Source organism: Oncorhynchus tshawytscha, linkage group LG23 (genome assembly GCF_018296145.1).
Source record: "Oncorhynchus tshawytscha isolate Ot180627B linkage group LG23, Otsh_v2.0, whole genome shotgun sequence".
In the NCBI taxonomy this organism is placed as follows: domain Eukaryota; kingdom Metazoa; phylum Chordata; class Actinopteri; order Salmoniformes; family Salmonidae; genus Oncorhynchus; species Oncorhynchus tshawytscha.
In genome coordinates, this window is record NC_056451.1 from 3,811,611 (window position 1) to 3,827,061 (window position 15,451).

The 15,451-nt window shown below is 45.3% G+C and overlaps 1 protein-coding gene across 1 annotated transcript in view; it reads right to left on the reverse strand.

The window, feature by feature from the left end:
* LOC112223134 (nuclear factor of activated T-cells, cytoplasmic 1) overlaps window positions 1-15,451 on the reverse strand; it is a 66,841-nt gene that overhangs the window by 1,823 nt on the left and 49,567 nt on the right. The window lies entirely within an intron of this gene.

The window sequence follows — 15,451 nt, forward strand, 5'->3', positions numbered from 1 at the left end:
ACCACCATTTTCTGCAGCTGTTACGTGTGCCGCATGACATTTTGGTGGTTAAACGTTTGTCACTGTGATTTCTGCGGATTCATGTAAGAGTAATATCTCCACTTTCTTAATAGCAAAGTGAAAAATATACACCTCATTCTTAATCTCTTTTGACACAGCAATAAAATTGCTTTTCTTTAAGAATTTTCAGTGAATCACCACTGTGGGATTTAGACACAATTACACACTCACACACACCCTTATTCTCTTTCTTGTCTTTCCTGTTCTAGATCCTGTGCCCTCATGTTTCCCACAGTCAGGCAGACAGAGAGCAGTCCCCTCTCTTTATCTGCTGTGTGCTTTGGCACATTGGAGGGGGAAGTGACTGACCCGGGCCCTAGGACTGGGAGCAAACTAGAGGCTCCTCAAGGCACTCTAATGTAAAGCAGAGGAACAGAGAGAGAGAAAGAGAGATAGAAAGACAGAGAGAGAGATAGAGAAAGAGAGAAGGGCCACTCAGTCTGGAACTCAGTGAGGTCACTATCCACATCACTGGAGGTGGGAACGGAAGCACCCTCCTCATATCCACTCTGCACCCACAGACCAGGGCAGACTGGGCAGACTAGGCCTACTTTATCAGCTCCTGGCCCACTGGACAAACAGGCATACAGTGGAGACAAGCTACTCACACAGATACTGCAACCCCCCCCCCCCAAACACACAGACACAGACATCACCACCCTACACACAGGAAGAGAGGAGGGGGGGGCCAAAAGAGGGCACCCTTTCATCTATTGTGGCAGTAGAAGTGTTTATATGATTAAATACTGTATTTTCCTGGTGTTTCTATGAATATGAATGTCTATGGATATGAGTTATGATAAATAAGTTCAGTGTTTGAATTCTGATTGACTGAAACAGCTTGGTAGAGGTAAAAAGGATGAAATAATTCTGAATATGAATGCACGGATGCACGCGCGCACGTGTGCACACACACACACACACACACACACACACACACACACACACACACACACACACACACACACACACACACACACAGAGTTGGGGCTCACCTCCCTTTCAACTCCCACTGGAAAAAGTCAACCTGAGCCAACACCGCTAGCTGTTTTTACCAGTGATTCCGCTCCGGGCTAAACAGGCTTTTACACGTTGGGGTTATTTTTAGTTACGCCTCCTCGGGACAACAAAAAAAAGGCACACAAGCGTGTTACAATTAAATTATCAAACTTTAATGCCAGTCTTCAATTCCATGGTTGTGAGAGAAACAAGAAAATAGCTTGGGGCAGAGAAGAATTGTGAGGGAGGGAAAACCCAACACCTCAGCAGCATATGCCACAAATGTACCTATTCTCTGAGAGAAAAGCAGTAGCTTCCTCGCTTCTTGTCAGTCAGGATAAAAACACTGACATCTCACCACCCACGTATTAACCACAGTGTTGTTTTTCTACGCTTTATCAACTAATATTTTCCACTTTCGAGGTGCAGGGGAAAAAAAAAAAAATTGTACAGGTAGTTCAACTGAACGGTCCTTGACAGCCTCCTGTCTGAGCCCTGTTGACGTTCAGAAAGCCACCGAAACAGGATGTGGCCAACTGTTACACCACACAACTATCACAAAGAGTTATTTTTTTAACTAGCTAATGCCATCAGCTATCTGCATCTCTAGGGGGAAATAATCATTCTTAGGTAGGCCTCAAAATAATTGACTGACCAGGGACAAATTAGTTTGTATTCGTGTTTGGTGTTTTACTGTGCTTAGAGCTCCCCATAAGATGTCATGTGAAACTTTATTGCAGTATTCAAGGTCCACCCTATTATAAAGTCTGTCTCTAATTATATACCCGTGTTGCTAGGTAGGGGCTGTCCTAAGTTGTAGACTAGTATCAAGGTTAAGGCGTCAAGCCCTGGATCTTGTTCATGGAAATAGCTTTGGAAATGGTGATGGAAATGGTTTCAAATCAAATAGAAATCTACGTTTCTCATTGGACAAGTAAAGGTAGTCCTTCCCTATTTCAGGCAGTTGTCTTCCATGTGGTACCTTACCGAATGGACATGACCCAGTTGTATTACTGTGCCCTAGGCCACCCTGTCTAGTCCTTGAGGAGAAACACAGTCTTCTGAGGTGAGGAAAGAAGGGAAACGGGGTCAGAGGTCAGCCTAGGTCCTCTCATTGCGTTCTTCTTCCATGACTCAACACTAACCGGGATGACAGTGCTTTACTCACTTCACTTTAACCCCCATCCACCTCACTCTCTCTCATATGAAGGAGGCAAGCATGAGGACACAGTAAAATGGTGAGAAGTCCTATTTGAGTGGCGAATATTGTGTTCGAAATGGAATTTTGCTATAAATCAAGGCAGTTCAAGGTGTCACACGGCCTTGTGAGTTGGTGCAAGATGGCAATGTCTCCTCGCAGACTGAGTAAGACCCTATCAAATATGCCCGACTGTCAAAATAGAAAAAGGATACTTCATAAAGATGATAATGTGAATCTTTGGAAGATAGGCAGTCAGTATCAAATGTAGTTACATTATATATAAGCCAAATTAATTTAGGTTCTGAAAATATTATTTTAACCACTACAGATGTTAATGTGCGACTCTCCTTGGATCAAACTTTGATTGATGATAACACTACTATTGTCATTCCAACCTGCTTGACAAGCTTCTCAACAGCATCGGAAACTTAATATTATTTTTTCCGGTTCTGGTTTCTCATGTATGGAAAGCTATAAGTGTGAGAAGTCCTTTGTTGAATAAACAAAAACAGTGGAAAATTCAACTGAACATATTCCACTCATGCAAAACAGCACAATCCTCGGCAAAAAAAAAAAACGGAATAAAAGCGGCATCCTTTATTACCTTAAGTACCTCTAATCGCATTCAAACCACAGCCAGAGCTGTCAGCCTGTTTAACAGCACATTTTGGAAGTCGTGAGAGTGACAGAGGGCTGAATCTCAATTGTGATCCTTTGATTTCTCACCTCCTCTCTCCTCGCCTCTTTCTTTCTCCTACAATCAGTATGGTTACATGCACACAATAACCTGATTACTGTGGCTAGTCAGATGAATATAATCGTTTGTTTAAAACATTGACACATTTTGCAAGAATAACGATTTCACAACTAATCCTGTTTACATGGACACATCTGAATTTAGGCTACCCGATTGGGACACAGTGTAGACAATTGGCAAATCAAAATAAACCTTTTTACCACAGAGAAGCCTTTTTGATTTTTTGATTAAGTTTCCCGACATATAAAGTTTAGTGAAAACTAAACTTCTAAGATTCATACTTTCAGTTTATCCAAACTCACTCCACTCGCGCAAAAGAGGGAGGCTGGCGCTACTGCTGCTGGCACGTGCAGATCAAATACACAGTCTGGAACCCCGATTAAGCTGCTTCCGTGTCCTAATAATTCAAAAGATTACTCAGAAAACCAGGTGTTTTAATCGGTGTGGGCTTACTTCGATTTGGAGGAAGGTAAGCACGAAGGTAAGCGTTTGCAGGCCTATTGCCATGATCAGCCTACTGCCATAATCCGTTTTTATATTCAAATGATTTACTGTGCATGTAGACGTACTCAATGTTTGGAGAAAGGAGAGAAGGTAGTATGGAAATACAGTGTGTCAATGAAGCAGCCATCGCTCCTACCCACCTCTATAATTATCCTGCTGCAGTACTTTCTATGTGTTTGTGCGGTGGGGAGTACACGTCGAACCATGTTTCTACGGTCGGACAGGCAATAGATGGATGTATCTATGGGATTGGCTTGGGTTGGGCTCTCTAATCTCTCTGCTACAGTACATCAGGGAAAGAAGCAGCTTTCCCTCCGGGGTGTGGCCCTACTGAACAAGTGTATAGAGAGAGCTCTCCAAGGTACTCTCTCTGTCGGCATAAACAGTCATTAAAAAGACTTCCCTCATCTCAGGGAGGAGCTACTAGGCACCTCTGAAAGGGCCCAAAGTGCACAGCAGAGGGACTGCAATGCCATGTAATTAAATTTCAAGCTTTGACTAAACCATGTTTGTCAGTTGTACATGAAATTAGAACACAGCACCAAGTGAACCTTCTGTTAGGTTAAGCTACCGTAATGTGCCTGAAATGGACGCCAAGGCAATAAGCACCCAAAAGGTTAAAGAGCTTGTCATTGTTCAATTCTGATAAAGACTGATCCGAGATCCAACAGTGAAGTCCATCAGAGCAGCAGTGGAGCAATTTGGCCCTATTTTGATTGAGTTATTCAGGCAGAAGCATTATGACTTCATTTGGGCGAGGAGAACGCGCCACCCGAGCTCCTCCAGCCAAACCTGACCCGCGCGGCGGATTGAGTTAGCCGAGGTTAGCAGATAGCGTTGGCGTCGGGGTTCGATAACATCCAGGCTATCCTCTGAGAACAGAGGATAGCCATGCGGTTAGAGGAGACGGAGAGGAGAGCCTCCCAGGCCGCAAAAACACTTGGTGGTCCCTGCAAGCGTAACCTGATTCCCCCTTTACCCAATCAACGACTGGCAATGACCTGGCAGCAGCGCTGACTTCGCTTCACCTTCTTCCTGCTCAACTTTCTAAACATACCCTCTGAACTCTGAGTTGTAAGCGTTGTAAGAGAGGCATCCTCTGCTTGGGAGTTTCTATTCTCTCCGGCCTCCGGCTGCCCATGAAGGAAGGCATAGCTAACATCCTGAAAGACTTTCACAGGGTGGATAAACTACATTAACTCCAGTGGTGTTAGGGTTAGAGACCTCGGTGCTGTACATAGGTGTACTCTTCCTCTGCTTACACTTCCCCGGGCCCTCGAGTGCCCCATCATGCCTTGTCAGAAAGAAAAGCACAGCTTCCACTTATTGTGTTCTGGCTCCACATGAAGAAGCTGATCTGAATCATAATGGTCATTCATATCAACATGGACACACCGGCACGCAGGCCCACAAGCGCACCAACACATACGGACAGCATCCATGAATGCAGGCACGCACACAGACACAAACAGGCACACACAAAGGAGCACACAGGCAGACACACATGCAAACCATGGCATGAAAATCCAGATTATTTAGGAACAATAGCGTAATGCAAACAAAACTATGCATTACCCTTCTCTATTTCAAAATACTGTAGTAGGCAGAAGAGGGGAGTACAGCCATTTGGACATCCACAAAACAAATGTTCAACCTCGTTTGAACTCAATGTGTATGTGAAATTGATTTGGTGAGGAAGCTGAACTGGAGTATGAAGCTGCTAAAGAGAGACAATTGAATTTCCTGCTACATATTACTTTTGTTTCCCTACAATATCAAATCTGCTCTCGGTTTCAGTAGAAACGCTTTAATGGACAATTTGCAGCCTCCCACGCAGGTCTGCAACAGCTAGAGGGAGAGGCTGGATGCATGTCCCTCACTCCTCTTCCCCTACGAATCTGTCAGAACCAGTGTTGTGAAAGGGTCAGAGCATGCAAACAGGTACACACATACCCATGCACGCACGAACACACACACACACAGACAGACAGACAGACACGTGCACTCGCAGCACACACACACACACACACACGCAGCACACTCACGCATATACAAACTCATCCCTATAGATAAACGCAGTTGGACACAGAGGAATTACACTAAGCTAATTCTTCATCGTGATCGAACACTTCATAAATTCGTCTCAGACTAGCAGGTAGACAACAGAGACTGATACCCTGGGAAGCCCTGTGGGTGTAATGATGTGATTATATGTGCAGATGGGGATATATCATCCCCACAACTCGGCTAATGTGTGAAGCCTGCCTTTCCCCATGTGGAAGCACTCAGCCTCACGACTGACCGGAGGAGACGAAAGAAAAAGTTAAATTGTGTGGGAGAGAGAGAGCGGAGAGAGAGGGCGGGGGGGGTGTAGCTGGAGTCGACTGTTAGGGTCTCTGCTCGAGTTTTACAACCCTTCCGGCAGCAGCTGGGCTGCTGCGCAGACGTTGCTGTGTGCCCTGGGCCTCGGCCAATCCGCTTCCTCCACTGCCAAGGTGCACACCAATGGTAAGGGGGGGAGAGGAGTAATGGTTAACAGAGGCTGAGCCACGCTGGCGGAGAGAGGGAGAGAGGGAGTCCTTGGAATACTTTCCTCTGATGGCTGCTACTGCTTGCAGGACCTCCGAGTATTGCTCCACGGTGGAGAGCAAGGAGTGGGGAGACAGCGAGATAAAGTGAAGTGCTGCTCTCATCTCATCTCCACCTGTGTCTTCCTACGTGAGTCTCTGATGTGCTCCTCGTCTCAGACAGCTTGCTTTATTGGTCTCCGACGTCAGATGAAGCCTGCTCGTTGCCAGGCTAAACGGGTAGACCCCTAGAGAGCTAGCGAGCGTCTGCTCTGTGCTCAGCCCAGACGGAAAACACCAGGCCGTAGCAACCGCCGCCTCGCAGACCGAAACAGGCTGAAAAACAATAGCCAGCCACCCCAAAATTACACAGCCAATCTAAAAACAACAGCTTTTTCACTGAAAACCACCCGACACTGATTTGCTTGTTTTGGCAAGGCACTTTCTCTTTGATCTTCCATGGTGTGTTGCTACTGCTGCCTCTCCGCCCTATCTTACTCCTCTGTGAGATGCCGCCGCCGCCCGTTCCTCTCCTCCTCTCACTTCCTCTAAGGCCCTGGGGGCGGTGGGTGTGTTCGCTGGGGCCCTTCTCCGGGGACGAGGCCGGGGAGGTGTTTACATGGTTAGGGCTGCTCTCCTGTGAGCTCATCATTGATGGACTGAAATTAGTCACTTGATTGTCTTCACTGTGTCCTCCCCCAGTTTCTCGACTACTAATAGTACAAAGTAACGCAGCGGCACCAAGATTTCATGATATATTTGATAGCATATTTACGTATAAAGCTGCAATAAAGCGCAAGCCCAACCGACCACAACGTCTACAAATATCTGAGTGAGTGAGTGAAACACACGCCTGCATGGTGAAGGTATGAAGGGAGTCGGATTTGAAAAGTTCAGCATGCCTCATTGACTTAAAGTTTCGTGCTAAAATAACGATGGCCGTCAGACATGCCCGGTCGGATTGATACCGAATTGGAAAGGCATGAGGCAACAGTGGCTAATGCACATGGATTGAGATCTCCCCTTTTGAATATGGCGGAAAAAGCATTGACATATTGAAGCCATCATACTTTGCGAGATTACAGCCACCTGAGTGAGAATTTGGCCGTACACCTGCATATAATGGGATTTATGACATCAGCATTTGTATTCTGCCTCTTTAAATCACCTGTTCCCTGTCAGTTGTAAAGTGAGATTTTGGAATCCACGTTTTATATAGAAAACCACATTCCCTGCATCCAAAAAGGCATACCTCGGTGCAAGTTTTATTAGATCCTATCTATCATAGACATGAGGCTTAGAGCGGTACCTTATCGTTTGAGTGTATGTGTGTGTGTGTGTGTGTGTGTGTGTGTGTGTAGAGCTCCTGTCGCTTGGCCTTCGACTGGACCGTTGCTCTTTCCATCCCGGTGAAGAGGTAGGAGCTCTTGTTCTTTTGCATTCTCTTTCATGCATTTACAAAAGGGAGCCTTTGAACTTGACAATATACTCCTGGAGCGACCCATCCCAATGCCAGCAGGGATACTGTCTCAATCTGCCTCGCAATGTTGGATATACAACAAAGATCTTGCCATGAGGAACTTCCAGGAGTCACAGCGCAGCACTAAAACACTAAATCCACAAAAGGCTCAAGCAGTGCAGAGAAACTCCTCCTTTCTCCTGTCTCCAACACTCCTGCTGGGATCTCGCAGCTGACCTACAAGGTCAGACTTATATTTACTGTAAGTCTCAGATCTGATTCACTCTCAGTCCACTGACCTGCAATCTGCTCTGAGTCTACACTGTTTTAAATCTTCGTCCACCTGCTATGATTGGTAGACTGAGAGGCAAAAGGGTCAACTTAGGGTGACTCATGGACTTACTTACCTGGGCTAGGGTTAAAGGGAAGGGGGTGGGCTGGCTTGGCAAGTCCTCTCCTCACGTCAACCTCTTTTTTGATTTACCTAGTGTGCAGACAGACAACCTTTCTACATCTGGAGGTTCTGATCCAGCCATCCTGGATCCTATAACATCTATAGGGATCCCAGGATATCTGTTCCAACTTCTTCCTACACACATCACAGCAACCCTGCGCACACATGCACTCTAACACACACACAGACAGACACACACACGAACGCACGCACACACACACATACAAACAAAAAACCTATCTGAGCCGTCACTGGTAAATCATAGATGGCGGTTTCACCTGATTATGGCCTATACGACTTCCTCACCTGTAGATTTAATGCTTGCCATCGCTCGGGGAGTTCGCCACATGAACGTCTTAGCAGAGAGGGAGTCCCGCTCTTTTTCCCAAATACAGTAAATCTTACTGATTCAATTAAAACATATGTGACATCGCCGCTCACCTGGAGCGTTAACAACTGACCTTACCTGACACGAGGAACGTGCGAGCAGATTTGACATGAGTGATTCATAATACCGAACAGAAAGAGAATCTCAATTTACCCCATCTAAAGAGAAATAAACAAAAGTTTTCAAGAGTGCAGCTTTTGCAATCTCACATCACCTCCGAGTTTCAACCTGGACTCCCCTGACTAGCTCTCAGAGGTCTTACCTCTTAGTGAGGTATGGCAGTAGACAGGACCGGCTTAGCTTCCACCTTCTATACATGTTATACATATACATATCAAGACGAGAACTTAAAATTGTAGTGTGAGAGAAAGAGGTCAGTCTGGGGAGTCTAGGGACTAATTGAGATTTATATCCTCCACGGTTCATAAGCCAGCAATGGGACACTGAACGCTCACCGCTTCTGAACGATCCTTAAAAGCAAACCCATTCAACCTCAGCGTGGTAATTCTCTGCTCTACAGGTGCTCAGTGGGAAAATGAGAAAAAAAGAGAGAGAAATACACTCCTCCACTCTGAGCCGTGTTTTTCTTTCTTAGACTTCTATCGATTCAGTTAAAAACAGCTTCAGCCCCGTCAGAAGCAAGTATGTTTTGTCTGTGTGTGAAGTACAGGGGCATTGGGAGAAACGGCCAGGGAATCTAACCAGAGATTGCATGCTGCTTGCTTCACTCTCACATTTTCCCCTCTCACTCTCAGTATGTCTGTCAGCCTTCTTGTGAGTCTGCCCTGTGTGTGTCTGACTGAATATCCCTGGATCTAAGCAGGTGTTGAGGGTGCCTGCAACCCCCCCCAATAGCCATTCTCATTGCAGCTTCTGCCCCATTGCTTCCTATCGCTCTCTCGGAATAGATAGATATATATGAGTATGCCATTTAGTAGACACTTTAGGAGACCCAAGAAATCAATGTGATGACATTAAATCAATGTGGAAAACTGATAGGATTTGAAAAAGTAATCAACGTAAGGCTATTTTAAGTGCTCTCTTTTGGAGAGATTGGAAACCCAAATTGGTCTACACGGACAAGTTCTGGCCTGGTTTAGATCTCATCTGTCGGAAAGATATCAGTTTGTCTCTGTGAATGGTTTGTCCTCTGACAAATCAACTGTAAATTTCGGTGTCCCTCAAGGTTCCGTTTTAGGACCACTATTGTTTTCACTATATATTTTACCACCTCTTGGGGATGTCTTTCGAAAACAATGTTAACTTTCACTGCTATGCGGATGACACACAGCTGTACATTTCAATGAAACATGGTGAAGCCCCAAAATTGCCCTCGCTAGAAGCCTGTGTTTCAGACATAAGGAAGTGGATGGCTGCAAACTTTCTACTTTTAAACTCGGACAAAACAGAGATGCTTGTTCTAGGTCCCAAGAAACAAAGAGATCTTCTGTTGAATCTGACAATTAATCTTGATGGTTGTACAGTCGTCTCAAATAAAACTGTGAAGGACCTCGGCATTACTCTGGACCCTGATCTCTCTTTTGACGAACATATCAAGACTGTTTCAAGGACAGCTCTTTTCCATCTACGTAACATTGCAAAAATCAGAAACTTTCTGTCCAAAAATGATGCAGAAAAATTAATCCATGCTTTTGTTACTTCTAGGTTAGACTACTGCAATGCTCTACTTTCCGGGTGACCCGGATAAAGCACTAAATAAACTTCAGGTAGTGCTAAATACAGCTGCTAGAATCCTGACTAGAACCAAAAAAATTTATCATATTACTCCAGTGCTAGCCTCCCTACACTGGCTTCCTGTTAAGGCAAGGGCTGATTTCAAGGTTTTACTGCTAACCTACAAAGCATTACATGGGCTTGCTCCTACCTATTGTTATATCTGGAGTACTTCTCCTGTCTTATCCGGTGTCCTGTGTGAATTTAAGTATGCTCTCTAATTCTCTCTTTTCTCTTTCTCTCGGAGGACCTGAGCCCTAGGACCATGCCTCAGGACTACCTGGCATGATGACTCCTTGCTGTCCCCAGTCCACCTGGCCGTGCTGCTGCTCCTGTTTCAACTGTTCTGCCTGCGGCTATGGAACCCTGACCTGTTCACCGGACGTGCTACCTGTCCCAGACCTGCTGTTTTCAACTCTCTAGAGACAGCAGGAGTGGTAGAGATACTCTTAATGATCGGCTATGAAAAGCCAACTGACATTTACTCCTGAGGTGCTGACCTGTTGCACCCTCGACAACTACTGTGATTATTATTATTTGACCATGCTGGTCATTTATGAACATTTGAACATCTTGGCCATGTTCTGTTATAATCTCCACCCGGCACAGCCAGGTGGCCACCCCTCATAGCCTGGTTCTTTTCTTGGTTTCTTCCTAGGTTTTGGCCTTTCTAGGGAGTTTTTCCTAGCCACCATGCTTCTACACCTGCATTGCTTGCTGTTTGGGGTTTTAGGCTGGGTTTCTGTACAGCACTTTGAGATATCAGCTGATGTACGAAGGCCATTTTCAAAAAATTTGATTTGATTTTAATTTGATATATTGTCTTTTTTTCATCCACCTTTTAACCTAAATCCAATGACATGGTGACATGTATTGTTGATTTCATGTTGGATTCACAGTTAGTTCACAACTCCAAATGTAAATAAAAACTAGATGTTGAACTGAGGTCTGTGCCCAGTGGGTTACAGTCAAGCATGCATACAGTACATTACTCTCTATAATATATACTCTAAAGTAGAAAATATCTCCCGTGATCCTGATGCTAAAACTAGACATGATTACAGAAAGAAATACAGAAGAAATCGATAAATAACTGTAAAATTATAAATGTGTATACGAGAAAACTCCTTTTCTCTCTGTTGAAACATATCTGGAGAGGATGATTTGTGTAATGGCCTGCACCATTGAAACAGGGGGTGATGTGCAGTTAGTTTATAGGCCAGTGACAGAAGCTACTAGGGGACTATTCGTTCTTCCCCACTCTCCTCTCTGTCCCTATCTTCCGAGTGGGGAAGAACGAATAGTCCCCTAGTAGCTTCTGTCACTGGCCTATAAACTAACTGCACATCACCCCCTGTTTCAATGGCTCCCTCTACTCTCTCCCTCTTCTCTCTCTCTCTCTCCCCCCATCTCTCTCTTTAACAGAACACAATGGAGACAGGGTGCTTTTCCAAGAGCAGCAAACCCCACGTCATTCCCCATCCTGCCTGGCCTCTTCTGTTGACATCCGTCACTACAGGATCCTATACCACTGAGCGAATACATTTCAGATGGGGCCTATTATTAACGAGTCAGAAATGAGAGATCTGCTTCTTTTTACCGATGCCACAGGTATTTACATTCCCAAAAAAACTAACAGCAACAAAAAACCACCGGTATGAAGAGTGTGAGAGTGAGGACTTACAGTATGGCAGTGGCAGACCCGCTTTGTAAAGGGGGACTTAACACAGGAATGTGTGTTTGTCTGCCTGTGTGTGTGTGTGTGTGTGTATCTACGCGTGGGCTTAGATTGTGTGTTGTGTGTTGTGCGTGTGGCCAGCAGACTATCACAGCAGTGAGAAAAGATTCACCGTGAAACCATTCAGAAGCCAATATGTCAGTGGTCTGGAGAAGAGGAAGCTACAATCATATCTAGTATAATGTCTTTGCCAGGCTACAGATAACCTCAACGGCTCACAGGCCAAAGGGGAGTCAAATGGGAGTCAATCAAAGCCTGTGGAGAACAATATAGATCACCCTGTCAGTGTTGTAAACCACATGCACATCAATCATCTTTAGATGCTGTGGAGAGAATGCATGGGGCTATGGGGCGCAGAGGTACCACCACCACCACCACCACCTCACCCAGATGCATGGCCCATCCCAGGCCAAGCCACAGGCCTCTCTTTGGGGCTTGACCCGCTGCGACTCGCGTGGCTCCGTGGCTTCTGGATGTGTACTCTCGGAGCCTCGGAATGCAAGCCACAGAAACCAGCCATCTAAACGGCTGCGTCAGGAGAATCTGCATAAACACACATCACACGCCCATCCAGGCAAGTACAAATGACAGAGCAATGAAAAGTTCTACCGACACACATACACACACACACACACACACGCTCACGCGCATCCGCACACGACACACACACACTTTACTTTCATTAGATCAATGATGAGAGAGCACAGCTAGCCACTGTGTCACCACTTCAAAGAAGTGGAGTTTGTGACACCATAGATTGGCTTCTACCTAAATCAGTTCATCCACTGTACCTAACCATGTGCGCACAGCATGGAATAATTAGACAAAAATCAGACACTCTCACAGTAGCAAATCGTCTAGAAGCATTCCTGACATCTGAGCATTCTTTCATAAACACAAAACCCATTAAAAAGGAAATCTGGTCCCGCATCTAATTACATCAGGCCTCTGACATGGAGAGACCCAATTTGTTTCGATGTAGAGCTGCAGTTACGTGGTAGACGGATTCTTTCGCAACGACTGTGGATATTATGACGGAGCGGCCCGAAAGCACAGCAGACTACTGCTGCTGGGCCTGTAGGAACACATTTGAAAATACCCAGAGTCCAATGGAACTTAATAGGTTGACATTTAAAGAGAATATACAGAACTTTTGTCTTTTGGGGGTGCTCTTGAGACAAAAGAGGTCCCCTAAATATAGATATTGCCCAGAAATGACCTAATTGGACAGAAAGGGACACATATTTCCACACCCGTGAGCAAAAGCATACATTGTTAGCTTACAACTAAGGATTGTGTGGTTTTATGAAAAAAAATGGATGAATGCTATATTAATGAATACAACAAAAATATATCTAACTTCCATGTAGTATGTTTAAAGTTAGAGTCTTCATACAGCTCATCCCACCAATCACCTTCACCAATCACCTCATGAGTTTACGACAAGGATACTGCAATTCAAAGCCTGATGGTGACAGCCTATCATAGTTTCACCATTATATGTAACCACTTAAATAGGACTATTTCCCCTTTCCTCATTATCTTGGACCAGAGAGCCTATAACACCATGACATGTCATAATAGGGGGAACAGTGTAGAAAGCAGCTGGTCCCAAACAGCAACCAGAGAGCTTCTCAAGCCTGGCCAAGAGGACAGAGATAAAAGCACACTGAGAGGAAACAGAACCCGGTGCTAAAGGTAATCCAAAAAGTGCACACACACACACACACACACACACACACACACACACACACACACACACACACACACACACACACACACGCACGCACACACACACACACACACACACGCACACACACGCACGCACACACACACACACAGTGCAAAGGTAACCTATTCCTCAAAGCTCGATGGGATCTCGCTATGACCATGAGATCATGGTATATTCTGATTTCAGGGTTTCATTGAGTCCAGCATGCATTTATTATATTACAGAACATCAAATAGTTCAATTAAATGTGTAAGGAGTGAAGAGATCACTCTGAAGGCTTTCCTTGCTTTGGACTTAATCCTATTTTTAAGACATTGCATATCATATCCTACTATATGCATAAATAATGTGAAAAGCAAAGAAGGAAATTGTGACTAATAGTACATTGGGCCAGTCTATGATAACAATAGTAAAATGAGAAAAATAATTGTTTAAATCGCAGGGTACAAGACATGGTTTTGATTCCACTAGGAGAAATCTGCAGTTGACACAATGTCTTAGTGATCTTCATCGTCTCTCTAACCATCTCCGAAGCCATCAACGGCTCTCATAGGCCTATCCTACATCCTTGTATTATTTTTTCCTACCATTATAAAACTTCCCAAAAGCCTACACCCTCCTTTATCCACCATCAGTTCAAGGTCCTGCCAGGAAAACAAGATTCCTAACACGAAAACGCAGCAATAACAACAATATTAAAAAGTCCACATCCTCTCTGAAGTCATAAATAATAAAGAAGCCACCCCCCTTCTATTACACCTGTCAATAACATGAAGCATAAGCCGTGGGGATAGGAGGTCTTGACACTGCACTTAACCAACAGAGAGTATTGCTCTCCCGCCTCTATTAGCCCAGGCTCCGCCCCCTCCCAGCAGAGCTGGAGTTCAAAGGGTGAGTGTTGTGAAAGCACAGGCTCTAACCGCTAACGGCTGACCATCAGATAGTCTACCTTTCCTCCTCACACACACACGCGGGCTCGCAGACACAGACACACACACACGCAGGCAGAACGCACGTGTGCAAGCACACACACACGGGAGCAACTCAATAACAGCAGCTCATAGAGTCTGTCCCATTAGACACCCCTCACCCCAACCGCAGCTTCTTTAATGAACCCCCTCACCCCAACTCCGCGCCAGTCTCGCGACACACACTCCGATGTTAGAGACTCAGCATGTTTTCAGAGTGGTGCGGACACGCTCTCAATCATCATTAGGGGTTTTGCAGAGTCCTGGGGTCTGGGCACCTATCCAGGATGTGTAAAAGTTTCCATGAGAAAAGCTTGAGTTGCCGTTGGAGGGGAACGGTCGCGGACGAGGATCCTTAGAAATGTTAGAATTCTGTATTGTTGTTGGGGAATGGATTGAGGGAGTGAGAGAGGGAGAGAGAAAGAGAGGGAGGAAAGACGAGGTCTGTCTAGAAACCTGTTGCCACTGACGTCTGCCACTCTGCCTCATGCAGTCTGTTTTCAGTTTAGAAAAAACTTGAATTTGAGTTGAGGAGGAAACAACTACTGGAAAGCTGACCTTGAAATATAAGGCAATCAGAATACACATGTCAAGTGTCAGAAATCAGCAGTGTACATTTGGTTGACCCCTCCTGTCTCAGCCTCCAGTATTTATGCTGCAGTAGTTTATGTGTCGGGGGGCTGGGGTCAGTTTGTTATATCTGGAGTACTTCTCCTGTCCTATTCGGTGTCCTGTGTGAATCTAAGTGTGCGTTCTCTAATTCTCTCCTTCTCTCTTTCTTTCTCTCTCTCGGAGGACCTGAGCCCTAGGACCTGAGCTCCAGGACTACCTGACATGATGACTCCTTGCTGTCCCCAGTCCACCTGGCCATGCTGCTGTTCCAGTTTCAA